We start from the raw sequence: 19042 nt of genomic DNA, 5'->3' as shown, positions 1-19042 counted from the left end.
TACACTGAATTTTCCATAAGGCTCACCATCGCCATCTGGTGTCACATTGTATGCTGCACTTAAAACGTTTTATTTGCAGCTGTATAAGACTCCAAGCTAGTGCTGTGTTCCACGTGCCTTATTCCAGGCCTGTGCAATTTGTGATTTGCCAAGTTAAATGCAGCCAATCAGATGCTGTGAGGCTTGCCTACCAGGTTCCCCATTTCTGTAGCCTATATGGGACAACATTTGTGGTGAGTTGTTAAACACTTAGGAGTTCATCTAGTACATGGCTGGTGGGGGCGGACTGAGATGTTTCAGCACCTGAGGTGAAATGCCACCCTGCTTCTCCTTGCAAAACCTTGCCACTAGAAATGAGGGAGACTCCCTTTCAAAGCCTTTACACCTCACAGGACTGGAGGGAGCTTTGGAAAGTACTTCTCCTTAAGGGAGCAGTAATTCAGCAAGGGCTTCTAAGAAGAATTCCATTTCTGTCTGGCGGCACAGCTTTGCTGCTGGTCCCTCTTTACCCCTAGGGGCAGGGGAGCCTGGCAGCAAGCTGGGTAGCAAAACACTGTGCAGCTGCCAAAGCTCCCCTTACCTAGATTGGTTCTGCAGCTGAGATTGGTGGGCCCATCAAGAGGGCGCTGTCTCTTCTGTTTTCACCACCTGAGGAAGCTGCTTCACCCCGCCTCATGGGTGGGCTGGCTCTGATGGGTGGAGAGATATACTCAGTTTGGTACTTCAGACTTTTAAAGCCTGCCATATCCTTAGCATATAGTTTCTAGTATGTGAATGGGCATATCCGATTGTTTCATGTCTATGCTGGTTAATCAGAATTGGCTCTCTGAGCCCAGCCCACTCAACACTGATATCGTTCCTCTTTCCTTCTCTTTCTGTCAAGCTTTCTGGAAGCCTCTGGAGGGCAACTGTGAGAAAGAAGATGCTAGATTAGCTGGACCTTCTTAGGCACATGCATGCCATCAAATCAAAGCGCATGTCCTCCTCCAAATAATCCTGGGTTCTGTAGTTTATACTTCACTGAGTTACAGTACCCATCACACTTAACAAACTACAGTTCCCAGGATTCTCTGGGGGAAGCCATATGCTTTAAATGGAACTTAAATGTGCTTTAAATATATGGTGCTGGTGTGGCCTGTGTTCTGTCTAGGCTGTATGTCAGGCACACTGGCTTTGCTCTTTTCTCCACTAGTATGATTATGTGCTACATTATGAGGAGGAGGACAGAGACAGATTATATTCAGGATAATCTGCCAGGCCTATGGGTAGTGAGATTTCTGATCCATATAATAATAATAATATATTTTGTCCTGATGAGAGCATTTGATCACGTATCATAATTTTATGTTTCATGTCTGTGTTATAATTATGTTGTATAATCTGGAACTATTACATTAACGCTCTAAGCAAAAACATTTCCAACTTTCATGTAGCATTTATATTCTTGTGAATCAAAATGTCTAAACAAATCCGATATTATTATGAATATATGTGCAAATAGACAGATAGACAATTTTCCAGTTCCATTTAAGAGGAATTCCTTAGGGATTATTGTAAAGTCTATATATCAGCAGCAGTTCCGTGGGTTAATTCAGATAAAACGGGCTCTTATCAGATTATTAGCCACATTAGGCAATTACATCCTTATCTCTTAGTAATAATTCTCGCAGGCTTGGTGCTTATTTTTCCTCATTAGCAGCAGCTAATTCCTGATTAAGATCCTTTGCCTTCCGTACAATAAACCGTTGTATTGGATTTGCTACATAAATGGGGAAACACCTTGCACCAGAGACTAGCCAGCTGTAATCCAACTTGGAAAATTATACCTCCTCCATTATTTATGGAGGTGTGGAAATAACAGTGTTGCCTTGCTTTGAATAAGAACATGTACTGTAGAGTGATGGGAGTCATGGATATTAAAGTCTATATTCCAAATGAAACAAAATCACACACACACAAAATAAACCTGATTTAGTGTATTTATGGTTTGCAGAATATAATTTATATGTTTATGTAGTTTAGGGAAATGATGTGTTCTTATGTGGAATTCATTCCTAGAAGATGCATAGCTATTTCACACAAGCATGCACATAACTAGATCTCTCTATGCTTAATTACTGTATTATTAGGGGTAGTTCACACCAGCATGTTTGTCACTTGAGGATTTTGACATCATGTGATGAGTTGCATGGATGAATGGACCATCACAGCTATAACACCACATTTCTTCTCAGATTGGGCAATGCTTTTCACCTGGGAATGGGTTTACACATTCAGATGGCAATAAGCAAATGGACATAGGAAGTAATGGTAATGCAGCTTTGCTTTGAATAAGAAGATAGACAACTATCTTTAAAAAACAACAACCATGTTTCCAGTGGGAAAAGACTGCAAAACAGTTCATAGCATACATATACATGATCTTGCAGATTCTAAATCATCAATGTATATTCACGTTTGAACTGGCCCTTGATGGGTGCCAGTTGAATGTGTGAATGCTTTCTGCTGAAAAGCTTTGTTTGAGGTGATAGGGAAACCTTTCTGTGGCTTTACAGATGTGATGATCAACAATAATCGTGCCGGGTGCCCCCATGTGGTGAGATCTAATGGGTGGCTCCCATGCAGACGGCGTCCTGGTGATAGTGGAATACAGTGCTGTAATTGTTATTGTTTTAAATATAGTGGGATACTATAACTTTTATTGTTTTAAATATTTTGATGTAAGCTGCTCTGAGAATCCTGGTTATTAGCAGCACAGAAATGAATGTGAATGAATGAATGAATGATAATAAGCATACATGTGGGATGCCCATGACTTATATGGCTTTAAAAGAGTTAGACAAGATCTTGGAACATAGGTCTGTGAAACCATACTGTTGAAATAACAACAATAGTGGCACACAGGAAGTTGCCTACATTGGTCCATTTAGCTCAGCAATGGCTACACTCGACCGGCAACAGCTCTCCACACAGGAGTCTTTCCCAGGCCCACTTGGAGAACCTGGGGGTTGAATCTGGGACCTTGTGCATGCAAAGCAGATGCTCAGCCATTAAGCTACAGCCCTTCCCTGAATATAGTCTTACCATGATAACTCCAAGATAATTGAGCAAATATCTTGGGGAGTGTTGTTCAAGGGTGTCGGGAAGAAGTTCAAGAAAGCTGACTGGAAAGAGCCCAGCACTAGCTTTAGACGTTGTAAACTATGAATTGGGGAAGACTTATTCTCTCTTAGGGCTGAATGTATCAAGCTCAGTTTGAGAGGCAGCTATCATTCCCATCTGCTTATGGACTGAAGAAGCTGCATCTGAGACTGCCACATCTAGACCTTGAGAGGGATTCTGAACCTTTAAGTTTTACATAGCATTGTGTGGACAGGCAGAGTCCCCAGGTTTCGAGCGCCCCCCCCCCCCGTCATGTGGAATAACGACTCAAGACAACGTGCTATGGGATTAAATTGGCCACAACTTTATTAAATTTCAAATGTGGGTAGACCTTGGCTCAGGCATTGGGCGTTCTCCCTCCCCAGTCCCCCGCCGGGGACCTAGGGAGCATCAGGGTTATCCAGTGTTTGTGTGGGGGATGGGCCGGCTCTGGAGAACATATGTTCAAGCAGAGATAGCCGCCCCCGTTACGCCGCTGCCGCAGGGGAGAGCAATGACGACCTTTCGGCGTACGGTCAAAGCCTCCCTTCAGAAACCCCTTTAACGGGGAACCCTGGTATCGCCGCTGCAAGAGGAAGATGGACAAAAGGATTCCGCCCAAGGCCTGATACCGCCAAAGTTGTGACATTTTGTTACAGGAAAGGGGAAATCTGCCAGTGCAGGGAAATTCCTTTCCAGCTCTTTGACAGCGACCTTAACGTAGCAGCGCCCGCATACCTGTAAGAAAAGTTAACCTGCAAAACCTGTGAAGAAAAGTTAACCTGCAAAATAAGGCATTAACTGAGGGTGGGTAGGGTGGGAGAAGCTCTGGAGCCAAGTGAGGATTCCCAGGTAAGATCCTCCCTCTATTGTGTGGGCAGGTAATTCCTCCCCCACCTAGCCTGATCTCCTTGGCAACGCTTCCCCCAGGTGGGATTGGACAACTGACTGGGGTAGGCGGAGACCTCCAGGTATCCCACCTGAGGGAAGGCAAAGCCAAGCCTATGCTGATGGAGCCGCTCCAGATCCAGGGGCTGCGCGCGTCCACGCAAAGGTCGCCCCCCGTTTTATGCGGGGAGCGGTCATTCCTGCAGCGACCATTTTTCCATCATAGCAGGGAAGAAGCTTGACCTGTTGGATATTTCCCCCTTTCTGTGCAGACCATCAATCTCCAGGGCAACCTGTGGTACAGTCAAGGTGAAACTGGCAACAGGATTTGGGAAAAGCTGGTTTTTAAAACACGTTTCACACACAGGGGAAATATTGTAATTCATTTGTCAGTAAGGATGTCTTTAACCCTCCTTTGTGCCACCAAATTGCTTTGAGGCAGTCTGATAAAGGAGCCAAGTTTCTGGTGTTTGTATTTATTGTCCTTTTCCTTCAGAAGCATACCTGCGTCAGTGCTCACTGCAGCTGCTTTAAAGCCATCAAACAGATACTCATCCCATAAACTGGATCTGTGTTTACCTCCAAAAACACACATTTTTTTGGCAAAGCTCCATTTTATGAAGACAGTCTGGTGGGACAAGAAAAGAAAAAAGAATCCCCAACAATATAACAAAGCAAGTAAACATGTCTCTCTGGTAAGGCTCTCTGCTAAGCTCCAGTCTTGGCTCCTGGTTAAATGAAAATGAAGGTGTGGCATGAGAAATGGCCAAGTTTCAGACTTGGCCTTGAAGACGATTTCACAGTTGCAAAAGATACACAGTTTCCTTTCTGGATTGACAGTTTTTAACAAGGACATTTCTGAAATTCACTCCCACCACCTGGGAAAAGAGGCTCCGAAGAAATAATGTTACCATTTGAGGCGGGTAGCATCTTATGACAAAGGGGGCATTGCCTACCTTGTCCCATTGATTTCTGTGGGGAAATGTACTTATTTTTTCGGGAGGGGGTGTTGAGAGAAGCCACCTTAAAAGTGCACAGAATATTTATTTTATTGAGCCCGACACATTTTAGATCTGTGAATCTCCTTCAGCGGCACTATAAAAATAGGGTTGTATACAATACATTGTGAAGATATATATGTCTCTCTCTCACACACACACATTCACTATTGGGGCTTTTGCTACTCCCCTCCCCACCAATTCTTTCTCTTTAAGGCAATGAAAGAACCCATGCTTATTCTTATCTTTGTACAAAAAAGCACATGACCAAAGCAGCTGTATTTTGGCTGGGATAAGGTCAGCCTGTGCCAATTTCACCAGTGATAAATGCGGTTTCATAAACATAAATACGAAGTAGCCATAATAATTATGACCTGCTTCTTTCCTCAGATGTTTTAGGATGTTTTTCATGCTCATATACTAAATGTAGTCACCACACACACACAGTGGTGCCATCCACCACACTCTGAATATAAATCATTGGTTCATTATTTATTTCTATACTCCTGTACTTGATATACATGATTTTGAGGAAAGTGGTGTGAACAGTACATTGTATTTTCCCCAAACTGAAGATGAGACATGGGTGAAGGCGGGAGAATACAATGAAGACATTTGGGTTGTAACTCTCTCACCCTCTCCAGGCCTGGTCTTAACCATAGCTGTCAACTTACAGATTTGAAAATAAGGGACCAGCAGCCTTGAAAATAAGGGACCAGCAGCCAAAATAAGGGACCTGCAGCCTCACCTGTTCCAGGCACTCCAGTCTTCCTGTCCTCCTGCAGTCTGGTCAAACTCATGCTGGATAGCTTCGAGAACACTGTCCAACCAACTTTGTAACCAGAGATTCAACTGAATAGAATCTGAATCACATGCACCACAAGGCCTATGCAGCCTCAACTTAAGATGGCTCCCCAGCCTGGCTTTGCACTGCAAAGTTTGCAGCAGCACGTGCAACAAAATGACGTCCAACATTCAAAAAACCCCTCAGCTTGCATTAACTAGCCACACACAAGGCATGCAAGCTCCACCCCCCAGTCATTCTTAGACTTCTTATTGGGTGAGCAACACAGCCAAGCAACACAGTTGGAGCCTCCCTCCTCCCTGGCCGGCAGGGAGGGAGGGAGAGGAGCTGCTTCCTTTGAAATTTAAGGGACATAATTTAAGGGACATTTAAGGGACATCCATCAATAAGCGACAGCAGCGGGACATGGCGCTGGAATAAGGGACTGTCCCTTCAAATAAGGGACACTTGACAGCTATGGTCTTAACTAATGGCAAGCAGTGAACTACAGATAGGCATTCCAATGAAATCTACCCATTCAGTGATTTTTAACCATTTTAATCCTTGTAGTGAAATAACTCCTTCCTTCAGTTTGTGATTCAGTGCTGTGTTTCCTCTTGGGTGGGTGATTTGATAACTGCAACAAGTGCAGCCCTTTCTGGGAGCCAATAGTGGGACATTTCCACATCTCAGACTGACTTACAAATCGGTGCCTCCACCTTCCCAGGTTTGAGACAAAATTACTAGGAGACTGTGTTTTTCTTCTCTCTCCCAACTGGAACAACAACACTGGTTGTTTGTTTTTTTCACTAGCAGCTTACATATCCCAAAACTACAGTGCAGCCAACCTGTTCCTGACTATATAACAAAACCGGTTAAAACATGCAGCAGGGGGAAAAGGAGGGGGCAAAACATGAGGCTAGGAGGCAAGATCTATCAGTCTAGTGGCACCAGAAGCAGAAGCATGGGAAGTGAACATGGACCCTATCATTATGACCTGGTTTGAGGCCATCAGACTGAGGACCCTGAAGTTGGGGACCCCTGAATTGGGTTTCTATGGAGTTCATAAGCTCAGTGATTGGGGCATATCTCCAGTCACTGAAAGTTCTGGGAGAATTAATTTGGTTGCACTTCCCCTGTTTATCCCTCCCCAACTAATGTGTCTGGGTAACGGCCATTCTCCAGGTAAGGATGGGGAAGAAATTGGTTTCATTTTGCATTTAAAAGTGAACCTACTTCATTTGCACTTTCCAAAACAATACACAGCCATCCTTCAAAATTTGCACTTCTCTGAAGTTCTCTAGTCAAATAATGTGCACATACTTGCATATACTAGGATAAAGTGAATATATTAGTGAGGATTATATACATAAGTGCATTATATATATATGGGGAAATTGCTTTGCATATTGGGCGAAATTGCATACTAAAATGTGTATATTTGGATAAATTCACATTAAAATGCTGGTGAATTTTCATGAGGATTTAAAAAATAATAACAATAAATCACAAACTGATGTGAAAATGCAGAGACCTGAACTTAAGACTGGGAAACTGAGAAACCAAAAGAAACCAGAATTGACAGATTTGCCCATCCCTACCTCCAGGGCAACCAAGGCAGTTTCTGTTCAAACCCAGCTGGGAACCACATTGGAAAGGATCCAAATAAATCAGTTTCATCCAAGAAAGCCTGGATAATACAGAAAGCAGGCAGTTCCAGTGAGAAGAAAGCAGTGCCTGGTCAATTCTCCTCACAGCCTGTCAAAAGCACTCCCCCCCCCAGGTTCCCCTCCCCCAAGAAATGTCTACAGTCTTGGGTTTCTTGATATACCACATTGTTTTTGATATGATGCTGTTAAAACAATACCATATTATATATAACTTTAGTTTCTAACAAATCAAAAGCCTGAAAGAGTAGGTTTGGAAACTGCACATACTGTTTCACTTAAGGAGGCAAATTCCCCAAAGATGCTAAACTGCCACAGTAGCTAAGGTCATAATCAGTTTCTGCTGAAGAGAATGGCATTTGTTGAGAACGATAGGAAAAATGGAACCAAAGATGGATTTCAAAGTGAGTGTTAAAATACACACACAGCATTCCAAATCCCTAACCTGGTGTGCTAGCGGGAGTTTGGTTGTGGCTGAGGTATCACTGCCTGGCTCTGCTCAACTCTGCCAGGCTCCTCGAGCTGGTGGGGTGTGTGGCACCAGCACTATAGAGGCCCCTGCTGTGTCCACTGAATGGGCAGACAGAAGGTACTGCTAATGGCATCTCCACAGGCAGTAGCTAGCAGAAACCACCACAACAGAGTGCCTCTGCAGTGAGGAAGGGGCAGAGCTGGGGCGGCCAAGGATCCGCCTGATTCTAAACTGGTCCATTTACTGCCAATGGACCTGATCTGGGCCTCTCTGCTACAGGAGTCATGCTTTCCTGTTTTAACTAATGAGAACTCAGGAAACCACCTTAGACCACATCAGACCCCTTATTCAGCACTGTTGACGCTCACTAGCATTGGCTCTCCAGGGTTTTCAGGCAAAGGCTTTTCGCAACCCTACCTGGAGACACCTGGAGGGAACTTTGGCATGCAAGGCATATATGCTCTGCCAGCTACTGCCCTTTCCCCATAGTGCTGAGCTTCAACTAGATTGTGCCCTGGACAAAAACCACCTTTCATGGCCACCATCAAGAGGTTAACATAGTGAGTAATCCCAGGGCAAAAGGGAACACATAGCCAAAATCCAACACACCCTGAAATAGAAAAATGGGCCTGGATCCTTGCATGAACTCTCTGACGCATTTTGCTATTTGACTTTGTTTTGAGGTTGGGTTTTAGTGGCACCCTAACCTTTAGGCATCTTATTGTTTGTTGTACAAGAGGCAGCTCCATCAATAATGGGCTCAGCTCTGGTTGAATGCGGGCCCTGATTTCAGGGGGTGATAACCCAAGGGAGCACTATAAAGGTATGTGGAAGTCAAACTTTGCAGCACTGGTGATCTAAAGCTAATTGTTTTTATAGCCAATGTAACAAACACAGAGCTTAAGTAGCCTGAACTTTTTGTTTGCTTCAGCCTCACAAAACCTTTGGTTGTAGTCATCGCTGTTTATTTTACGAGGCATTTAATGGGCACCCCCACCCCCATGCAGTACAGTTAGATGCATAGCCATTCTTCTTTCCCCAAGCTGGGGGAGGGGCACAACTCACGTTTCTATTGCAACTTAAAGCTATTGTGCTCAGCAGAGAAGGTTACCTCTTGTTGGATTGTTCTTTCCATGGTACACTGATGTGTTTGTTCCCGTTTGAACAAAGCTGGAAGAGAAAAGGATTTATGAATTGCTGTTGCTCAAGGGAACTGATTCATGTTTCTCATGATAGCGTTGAATGTAATTTTTGGAAAAAAAGGATTAACCATTTAAATGCTACTTTCTGGGCAAGGAGATCTCTTAGGTTACCTACCCATAAAACCTCAAGGGTATGGAAGGTAGAGGTGCTATATTATTATTATTATTATTATTATTATTATTATTATTATTATTATTATTATTATTATCTTGGTCTAGGAGCATAGGAAGTTGCCTTATCCTGAGTCACACCATTTGTCCATTTAATTCCCTGCTGCCTACACTCCAGGATTTCAGACAGGAGTATTTTTGAAGCCTGTGTGGAGATTTCACAGGTGCATTGAGCTTGACCCTGAGCTCTACTACAACGCACACTGAAAAAGAAAAGATGAAGCGGTTTTTAAAAGCTCTTCTTGGAAGAAAGGCAAAAGGAATATAAATATTCTTTTCCTGAAATTGCTGGTCTTCTGTGGTTCAACATTTTTCTAACATCATCATCTGACATTATTCATTCCTAAAGTGTATTCCACAGTTTCTTCTCAGCACGTGCCTTTCAGCTGCACTTGTTTGGGTTTTCATGACATTAACTGGGTTTCTTGCTCATCATCCTTTAGGGACCTGTGGCACCTGCAGCTTTTCATGCTGCTAGAAAGGGTGGCCTTATTGGTGAAGGAGAAATGCTTGGCCAGCCAGAGGACAGAAGTATGGCATTTTAAGGCAGGGGTTCCAAGGACTGAGGGAGCAAGGAGATAGAAGGAGCAGCAGAAATAGTAAACAGCAAGGAGCTGCCACCATGACTTAGGGCACAGTATGGGAGGAACGAAAAGGCAGCATTTCCAGGCCTAGCCAAACCAGTGGCAAGTCAAGGCGGGAAAGGGTTAACTGAAGATGGCCAAGGCTACTTACGCATCTGATGATATGGGGAACCAAGACTGCTTAATTGTACAAATCTCAGAAGGACTCTGAGGATGAGAAGAGCTCTAAACTCAACCAAGTGGAAAGCTTATCAGGTGGTTTCTGAAGGCAAGGGAACTCCTGAGGCACTGAAGATCCCTGGGGTCCATAGTGGGAGGGTGGAAGCTCTCACAATGTCCTAAATTTAATTTTGGGAATGAGGATATAGATACACAACCTGCATAGTCTGCCTCAGCACACAAAACGCTTTGGCAGTACGACAGATATATTTCTATTAACAGGTACTCTTCAGCTTTCCACCCCAAAAGAAGGTGGAAATTATTTCCTCCCTTTTGTTCCATTGGTACTAAATGCCTGAGGTAAGTTAGAATAAGAGATACTGGCATGGCAAAGACACCTAGTCGGTTCCTTAGTGGGGCGGAGATTTGGATTTGTTTTTCATAGCCAAGCCCAACATGCTTGCCACTGAATCTCTTGGGTTCTGAATGTCTGGGAGTAACAGAATTTCTCTCTCTCTCTCTCTCTCTCTCTCTCTGTGTGTGTGTGTGTGTGTGTGTCTTTCTCCCACACCCATATTCACCCACACTCTAGAAGTTGTCCGGTCCACGACAATTTGTTTAGCAAATGTGGTTTCACACAGACATCAAAAGCAGATGAAGCAAACCTTTTTTTGATCCCATGCTAAAGTGACTGCTTCAGAAGACAAGGGTTTAAATTTACATGGATCTCTATTAGTTCAGGTTTCATTTTGTCAGTCTCCTGAAAGCAATTCCCAATAACAGCAAAAGAGAGAGCTGCCACATTCGATTTGATACCCTCCAGCTGCCCCTTACACCATGGTTTTCCCCTCCTTTGCCATGCTACAAAACAGTTCTTTGCCAGTTTTTTCCACTGGATTTAATTTCTTTTGTTTGAGTGGTTCAGATTGGAATTTTAAATACATACAGAAGCAACCATTAGGCAGATGGCAAAGGGGAAAGAAAGTGCTGTTTATGTAAGGCAGCTTGCTTCCGAAAATGCCCACTCAAAGCAATGTGAGCAACCCCAGATGAGATGGGGCGGGGAGGGAGGTTCATGAATTGTCCATATCCAGAACAAAAGTGTATCGGCATAATATGGGCACGATCTGGGTTTCTAAGACTTGCACCCATTTAATAAGGGATAAACCGCTTCTCTCTCTGTCCTTGAAAATTACACAGTAGTTCCCAATTACGGACCTTGCTTACCAGCCTCCCCCAACATTGGGGGGGGGTTAGCAGCCAACTCCATTTGTCTGATTGGCCAGCTGGATGTGTTTAGGTACAAAATGGATGACTACTCAGGAAGCTGAATGTTTGCACCACATTTGCTTGCATACCTTCAAAGCAGGGCCTTGTAAACTTATACAAGGACCCTGAATCTATCCCAGTAGTGTATGGCTTTTAAGCACCAGAGTTATGTGCTGACTATACTCTGTTTCCATCAACAGTCTAGGCACAGCATTTTGCATCAGCTGGAGATTCCAGACCCAGGCAAAAGGGTAGCCCCACACAGAGTGCATTGTAGTAATCAAGCCTTGAAGTTACATGTGCATGAATCACTGCAGCCAGACTGCAGAATGGGCCATAGTTGATGCACTAGCCCTAACTGCTAAAATGCATTCTTAGCCACCGAGGCTACCGGAACTGTCCCCCTCAGGTTGTTTGGCTGGCCATTGCTGTGGGCAGACATGGAAAGTTTCCATTTCCTACTGTGCATCCATTAGGAATAATAATAATAACAGCAGCAGCAACAACAACAACAACAATAGGTAAAGGTACCCCTAACTATAAGGTCCAGTCGCGGACAACTCTGGGGTTGTGCACTAATCTCACTCTATAGGCCAATGGAGCTGGTGTTTGTCCAAAGATAGCTTCCAGGTCATGTGGCCAGCATGACTAAGCTGTTTCTGGCGTACCAGAGTAGCGCACGGAAACGCCGTTTTACCTTCCCACCGGAGCGGTACCTATTTATCTACTTGCACTTGACATGCTTTCAAACTGCTAGGTTGGCAGGAGCTGGGACTGAGCAATGGGAGCTCACCCCGTCGCAGGGATTCGAACCACTGACCTTCTGATTGGCAAGCCCTAGGCTCAGTGGTTTAGACCACAGCGCCACCTGCATCTAATAATAATAATAATAATAGTAATACTACTACTACTACTACTACTAATAATAATAATAATAATAATATTTATTATTTGTACCCCGCCCATCTGGCTAGGTTTCCTCAGCCACTCTGGGGAAGATCTGAGCTATAGCCATAGTTTGAGGCTGCAAGGAGAATCACTGAGTCCATTCGCAGCTGCCATCATCTTTATTGCTCTGTAATGCCTCTGAGTTTCCCTGTTTAGCACTGGAACATTTCAACAAACTAAGAAAGCAAACACATCCACACACAGGAGATGCTGGTATCTGCCCCAGCCGATCTTGCTGGGGTGCCTGAGCCCCAGCATTTGCCGCACCATGTCAGGCACTGACGCCAAGCCTGGCAAGACATTTCCCAGGAAATTCAGTGTGCTGTAGTAGACAGCCCACCTACAATTCTCCAGTGACTCATTTTTGGCTCCCAACATACTGCTGGGGAATTACTGTGGCAGAGCATTCCTCGTAAAATACAACAACAACAACAACAAAAAAGGACAACAATCTTGGCCACTTTTTTCATTGCTAATGAACACACAGTGGGAAATGGAGACTTTCCATGTCAGCCCACAGCCCTGGACACCAAACTTAAAACAGGTGATTTCATTAGCTGGTGTAGTATCTTCGCTTGGCAGATGGAGATAGATTTAATCTGTGTGAGTTTTATTACTGCAAGAAAATAAGTTTTAAACTGACAAAGCATGTCTGTAGTGGGGAGGGTAGAATTATGCACTCACACCTTCAACATATCTGAAGGTCTGTGCTGGATCCATCCTCTAGACTCCTGCCTACCTGTCTATCAGCACACGTAACAAATTAATTCTTTCAGACATATGGAAGCTTTGGTTTATACAAAGAACTCCCACAAGGAGTTGACAAAGGATTTTTTAGAACAAGTCCATCATTTTTTAATTCTTCAAAAGACAGAGGTAAAATGTATTCATTGCATAAGAGATCTATAATTTAGCAGCAGCTGTGCAGCAGCCGCACTGTGTTCTAATGCATTCTACTCTATCAATGATTTTAAATATTTATGGTGTCATCCTGCAGTCATGAAAAAAAAATTAAATTAAACATGGTAAAGGAACAGCTGCCTTTCTGCTCTGATAGGAAACTTCAGCCCTTAAACTACTGCTAGTGAAATATGACTTTGGTCGACCCCATCAACGTCGGAAGTTTTGACAACTCAGACAAAGGAGGGAACTTTTGCTCTGCTTATCAAGTCTATGAAGGAAACATACTTTGTTTCATATGTTGGTGCAAAATGAGTTGAAATAAATGCTGTGAACGAATATTACACATTGGTGAAGGTTGATGCTATAATATCAGCTGAATGTGACTTTATAACAGAGGTGGGAAACTGGAGGCCAAATATGAACTTCCAGGCCTCTCAACCTGGCCCTCGTGACTCCCCAGGGGCCACGCCCCTTTCTCATAGGCCACGCCTCTTATCAGCCCTGCTCTCCATCCTCCTTGAGTGCTGTTGCCTTGTGGGACTGTGTCTTTGGACGATGGTGATACCTCTTGCTTGTCTGGATGGCGAGTGTGTGTGTTGAAATCTCTGGCTTTTGCATGGCAGAAATTTGATTTTCTATACAAAAGGAAAGAGTCACATCAGTTGTTCAACTCACTTTTGCCCTTGGCCCTGTCAGCTAGAGATATGCGGCCCTTGGAAGGTTGCCCGAGAGGAAGAGCATCCATCAGACTGAAAAATGATTGTCCCTACATCTCCATGTTGGGGAGCATCTTTCCTTGTTCATTCCTCACCCTGTTTTTCCATGGTTATTATTCATACTCCTCAATGGAATTTCAAATACACCTCTAGATAAGATTCAATTATATGTATTTGTGACATTTTAAGAGAATACTGAGAAGGAAGGAAGATGGAAAAGATGTTTTCCACAGGTTGAAATGAATGGGTGATACTGGTGATTCCTATAATACAGACAGCAGTGGTGGTGGCGGCTTAACAGCTGCTGCGTAGATTGACAATGTTTGAAAGCCCAGCTGGCTATGCCAGGTTACTTGGATCTCTACTCACACTATTAAGCAGCTTTATTAGTGCCACTAATTCCACTTTGTAAGCAGACTACAAGGATCAGACGGGCCAGCTGTCAAGCTCTATGGGGAGATTATTATTACAGGATTTCGTTTTATTGCTTCAGATTGGAATTATAATTTTAATTAGCGATTTTAGCTATTTTGTGGCTCACTCCAAAGTAGCAGAGGCTGAAGAGATTAAATACAAAATCACCATTCTCCTCCTTAATCCCCCCCATTTCATGCAAGAGAGATAATGGATTCTCTTTTGGGGGGGGGGGGTTGGAAACCTCTAGTGTTGGACTGGTGACATAGCAGATACAGTATGATCTGGCTTACATGGTGCCACTAGGTTTCCTGCAAAATCCCTTGGTTGTTTTAATGGGACAGATTTTTATGACATTTCCATAGCAATATCTGGTGCACAAAAAGACCAAGAAGATTTCAGGGTTGCACACTCCATATAATCCCTACTTCAAGTTGACATCTACATATGTTCATATTTTTTTTAACTAGGCACCCTTCCTTGGAAGCAAGTCTTGTTGGAACCAGTTAAAGTCATACTTTCGAGTAAACATACATAGGAAGGGGTGGCATATAAATTAGTATATGGATATTCATTCAACACTTCTGTGAGAATGTTCTGTTCTGTAGGTTTCACTGCTGCTTTCTGTTCATTGATTAATCATTGCCAGAATGAAACAACAAGTACTTGTTAAAAAGAAAAGTGAAAAGAAATGATAATATCTTTAAAAATGGCTGTGTGCGCCCACTTATTCCAGAGAGATGAAAAAGGATCTAGCTACAGAAAAAGGCAACTAAGTGATGTGAAAAAAGCAGAGGCAGAAGATGAACATGGCAACATCATCCTTCCTCTGCTATATTTTTGGGATACAAATTATTTAAACGTGTGTGTGTGTGTGTGTGTGTGTTTGTGTGTGTGTGTGTTTAGTCTCAATTTTAACTAATGATTTTATAATTAAGAATATATTAGTATACAAAGCTACCAGTGAAGGCAAGGAGACATACACAACCTTCCAAAGTGTCTGCAGCTCCCATAATGATACTTTCCTGTTGGCAATACAAATTACATTTCCTGCAGTGCTGAGGTAGTTTTCCTAGTGGGTCAAGAAACGTGGTGGATTTTACCCTTCTTTTTCCTAGATGCCTTGAATATATTAGTAATGCAAAAATACCAGGCCATGTGTGCCAGATAATAAAAAATAATCACATAAAGATCTTTGGGCATCAGTTAGCACAAAAGTGAAAATAGTTGCACTTAATAAATCGGAAGATATTATTAACAGGTTGCAGTAGAGCAGTGGTCTTCAACAGATGGGTCAAATGGCTTGAATAACTGACTTGGGGTGATCTGAGGTGGTGTGCAAATTAACTGGATAATTTATGAGGGGTGAAGTGGGGTAAGAAATAGTTTGCTTGCTTTCTGTGGTGCGTAAATTCTAGTGATTATTCTTAAATTCAAATCCATACATATATATATTAACCTATGCAGATTCACATATGTAAACGTATGTGCTTTTGGGCCTGTGTCCTGGCAATTCATCTTGACCCAAAGACTGAAAAGACTAAAGACCTGAATCCTGCTACCAAGTGAATTTGAGGTTTATTGTCACAACGTGTTTATGCTAGCTTTGAATTGGGACTGTTTTTGATGGGGTGGATCCAAAGCTGGCTAGTGATGCAAATATTGTGCATGTATGCAGCCCCAAAGTTTTATTCTTGGCATCACCAGTTGAAAGGAATCATAAATAACAAGACGAAGCCCACCTGAGACATTGGTGGTCAGAGTAGACAACCCTGGGCCACCTGAGACATTGTCAGTCACAGTAGACAACCCTGGGCTACATGGATACATGATTTGACTTAGTATAAGATGCTTTGCCTGAAGCTCTGCCCTCAGGCTGGACTTGCAGTAAACTGCAGTTCTTCTGTACAGACAAAATATAAGGTATCTTCTTGGTCATCTGGAGAACAACAGTAGCTACATCAGACCGGTTCACTTTCTCATTTTGTTTATTTGGCTTGGTCATTCAAGCTTTCCCTGTGCAAAAAGTATAATTTCACTGGTTTCTGATTTGCCTCTGGAGAGGGCAATGTTTTTTTATTGCATTTGTGTCTCATATATACATATTAATACATTTGCATTTATTATGTTTGTATTCTTCCAGAGGTATCCCACAAGGTAGTGGAGGTTTAGGATCAGAGTTTTCCTTCTAGATGGGCTACCTAAAGCCCCACCTGCCCTTCACTTCCCTCTACAGCATGTGCAGAAACCTCCATCTTGACCAGGCTTCCTCAAACTCAGCCCTCCAGATGTTTTGAGACTACAATTCCCATCATCCCTGACCACTGGTCCTGCTAGCTATGGATCATGGACATTGTAGGCCAAAAACATCTGGAGGGCCGAGGTTGAGGAAGCCTGTTCTTGACTGTTGAACCCACTATTGATCTCGTCAACTCAATCTGTTGGAACCTGTCTCTGCATGCAGAGGAAGTCCCTAACTCACCGATGTTTTGAGACCCATCGGCTATCCTCATCTGGTTTAGCTGGCCAGTCAAAGCTGTTCCTGACACATGTTGACAGCTTATAGGAGCCACAGGTGAGAGCTGTGTGCAGGGTGTGGACCAAAGGTGGACAAACTACCCCAGAAGGCACACAACAGGTCCCCCACCAGAGGTACTAGGTAAAGGTAAAGGGACACCTGACCATTAGGTCCAGTCATGACCGACTCTGGGGTTGCAGCGCTCATCTCGCTTTATTGGCCGAGCGAGCCAGCATACAGCTTCCGGTCATGTGGCCAGCATGACTAAGCCGCTTCTGGTGAACCAGAGCAGCACACGATTTTCTGGGAGAAGAAAAGGCTAAGGAGTAAACCCTACAGGAATCAGAAGTGGAGTCCCTAAGACAGATGGGTGGCGCCTTTTATGCCTCCTTCCAGCAACTCCTGCAGCCAAGCTAGTGCCAAACGTATTGCTCTGCATTCCTTTGGACCACATCAGTGAGGCCAAGAGGGGGGTCTTGTCTTCGGGGCAGCCCAGGACACTGTCCAGGCTTGCTTAGTGTGGAAGGTCACTTTGGTGCTGCTAACACAGTGGTTTGACTTCACTCCATTGTCTCTCAAGACAGATGGATGCCAAGAATTCCCTCTGAAGGACTTGGGGACAATCCAATTTTATTCTTAAAGCAAATGGAAGTTAGACAGTGAGTGTGATTGGACCACAGAGAATGCTACATTCATCAACCACATTACAGGTGAAAATAATATAGATTAGCAGTTGGCCAAAATGCAGGTGTGAGGAGGGCAAACTTGCCTCCCCCCCAAAAAACAACAACAACAAAGCATGAGGCTTGGGGGTGCAGTTCTTCGTTGATGTCACCATGCCCAGGGGAGCTCTTCATTTTAAGGCATCACTGAGCCTCCTCAGGTGCAGTTTACAATATTCACCACACAACAGCCCACCACACACAACTACTCTACTCTGTTGAATCCTGCCAATATTCTAAGTGTAGGTTAATCCACATTTGCAGAAGAACAACAACAACAAAAAGACAAAAAGGGCAATTTTTCTATCCTGTAGCATTATGGGTGGTATTCAACTAAGAATTACTCAGTTGGTTACAGAAACACCAGTTTAGACACTTTCTTAAGGACCCTTTGGTTAAGTCCCAATGAAATTTGAACAAATGCTTTTGTTGATGGGCACAAATAGGAAAGTATCACTGACTTATGTTACGTTAGTAAAAACCCAAATAGGCACTTTGTCAGACCTGAAAATAATTTGGCAAGATTACAAGACTCTGATTGTTCTGGACTCTGGTCTAGAAATCCATTTGGCTACATATCAGCATTTTTTTTTTTTAGAAGTGTCACTGAAATCTTCCACTGTTGGTACAGAACCCTGGCACGGTTGGCTCATATCACATCTGCTAGTAGCCCTAACTGCTGGAGAGGATATACTATTAAAGGAAATAACTTTCAATAATTTGGGGACTTGATCCACAATGAATTTGTCAGGATTGTAAAGGAACTCATTGCTTTTGGAGCTGAACTGTTTTAATTATCACTGTTACTTGGGCCGAAGATGTTCAGTGTAAACCCCTTTTAATATTTCTATTAATTGCGGCCTGGCAGACTAGAGTTCAGCAATAGATGACTTTGGAACACTTGATTCTTCAAGCTTGGTGCAGTAATATTGGGTCTACCTCTGTATTAGAAAAAATTACCCACAACATAGGCCTATTACAAGGGAAAGAGAAACCACAGTGGTTCAGTGCTGTTTGCTGGAACTTTATCTTGAATTACAATATGTTGGACGTACATCAACAGCCAAGACTTTTCTTTCTTCGTCTCCTTGTAGATGGACTTTCTCTTCTATTCAGTTGCATCTCAGTAAACTCCCGACCTCACATCTATCCTATGTTGGGATTAAAGTTATGTTCTTTCCATTGTCTTTTGCATATTTAGTTTTTCTTTTTATTGTGCATGTAATTGAAAGTCTACTTTAAAAAGAACTCCCTATGTATTACTCAGAGTAGACCCATTGAAATTAATTAACATGACTTAAGTTAGGTCCATTCATTTCTGTGAGAGTACTCATAGTCAAACCTAGTTTAACCCTGTGACTTTAATATAACCACCATGTCTGGCGTTGTGGAGAGAACTGGCTGTAGAGAGGACTGCTAATCTTATCTACCCACCCATGGTTAACTGAAGCTGCTTTTTCTTTCCTTTTTAAAAAACCAACAGAAG

At 43.2% G+C, this 19042-nt stretch overlaps 1 protein-coding gene across 1 annotated transcript in view; it reads left to right on the top strand.

Moving 5' to 3' along the window:
* Positions 1-228: 228 nt before the first annotated feature.
* GLI2 (GLI family zinc finger 2) overlaps positions 229-19042 on the top strand; it is a 304721-nt gene continuing 285907 nt past the window's right edge. The window contains exon 1 of the mRNA XM_083584535.1: positions 229-233. The gene's annotated coding sequence lies outside the window, so the exon portion shown is untranslated. The remainder of the gene's footprint in view (positions 234-19042) is intronic.

The sequence above is a fragment of the Podarcis filfolensis genome (genome assembly GCF_964270895.1).
Source record: "Podarcis filfolensis genome assembly, chromosome: 1".
NCBI classification, from domain to species: Eukaryota; Metazoa; Chordata; class Lepidosauria; order Squamata; family Lacertidae; genus Podarcis; species Podarcis filfolensis.
The sequence above is the reverse complement of the archived record's forward strand: the minus strand, read 5'-3'. Positions and strand labels throughout refer to the sequence as shown.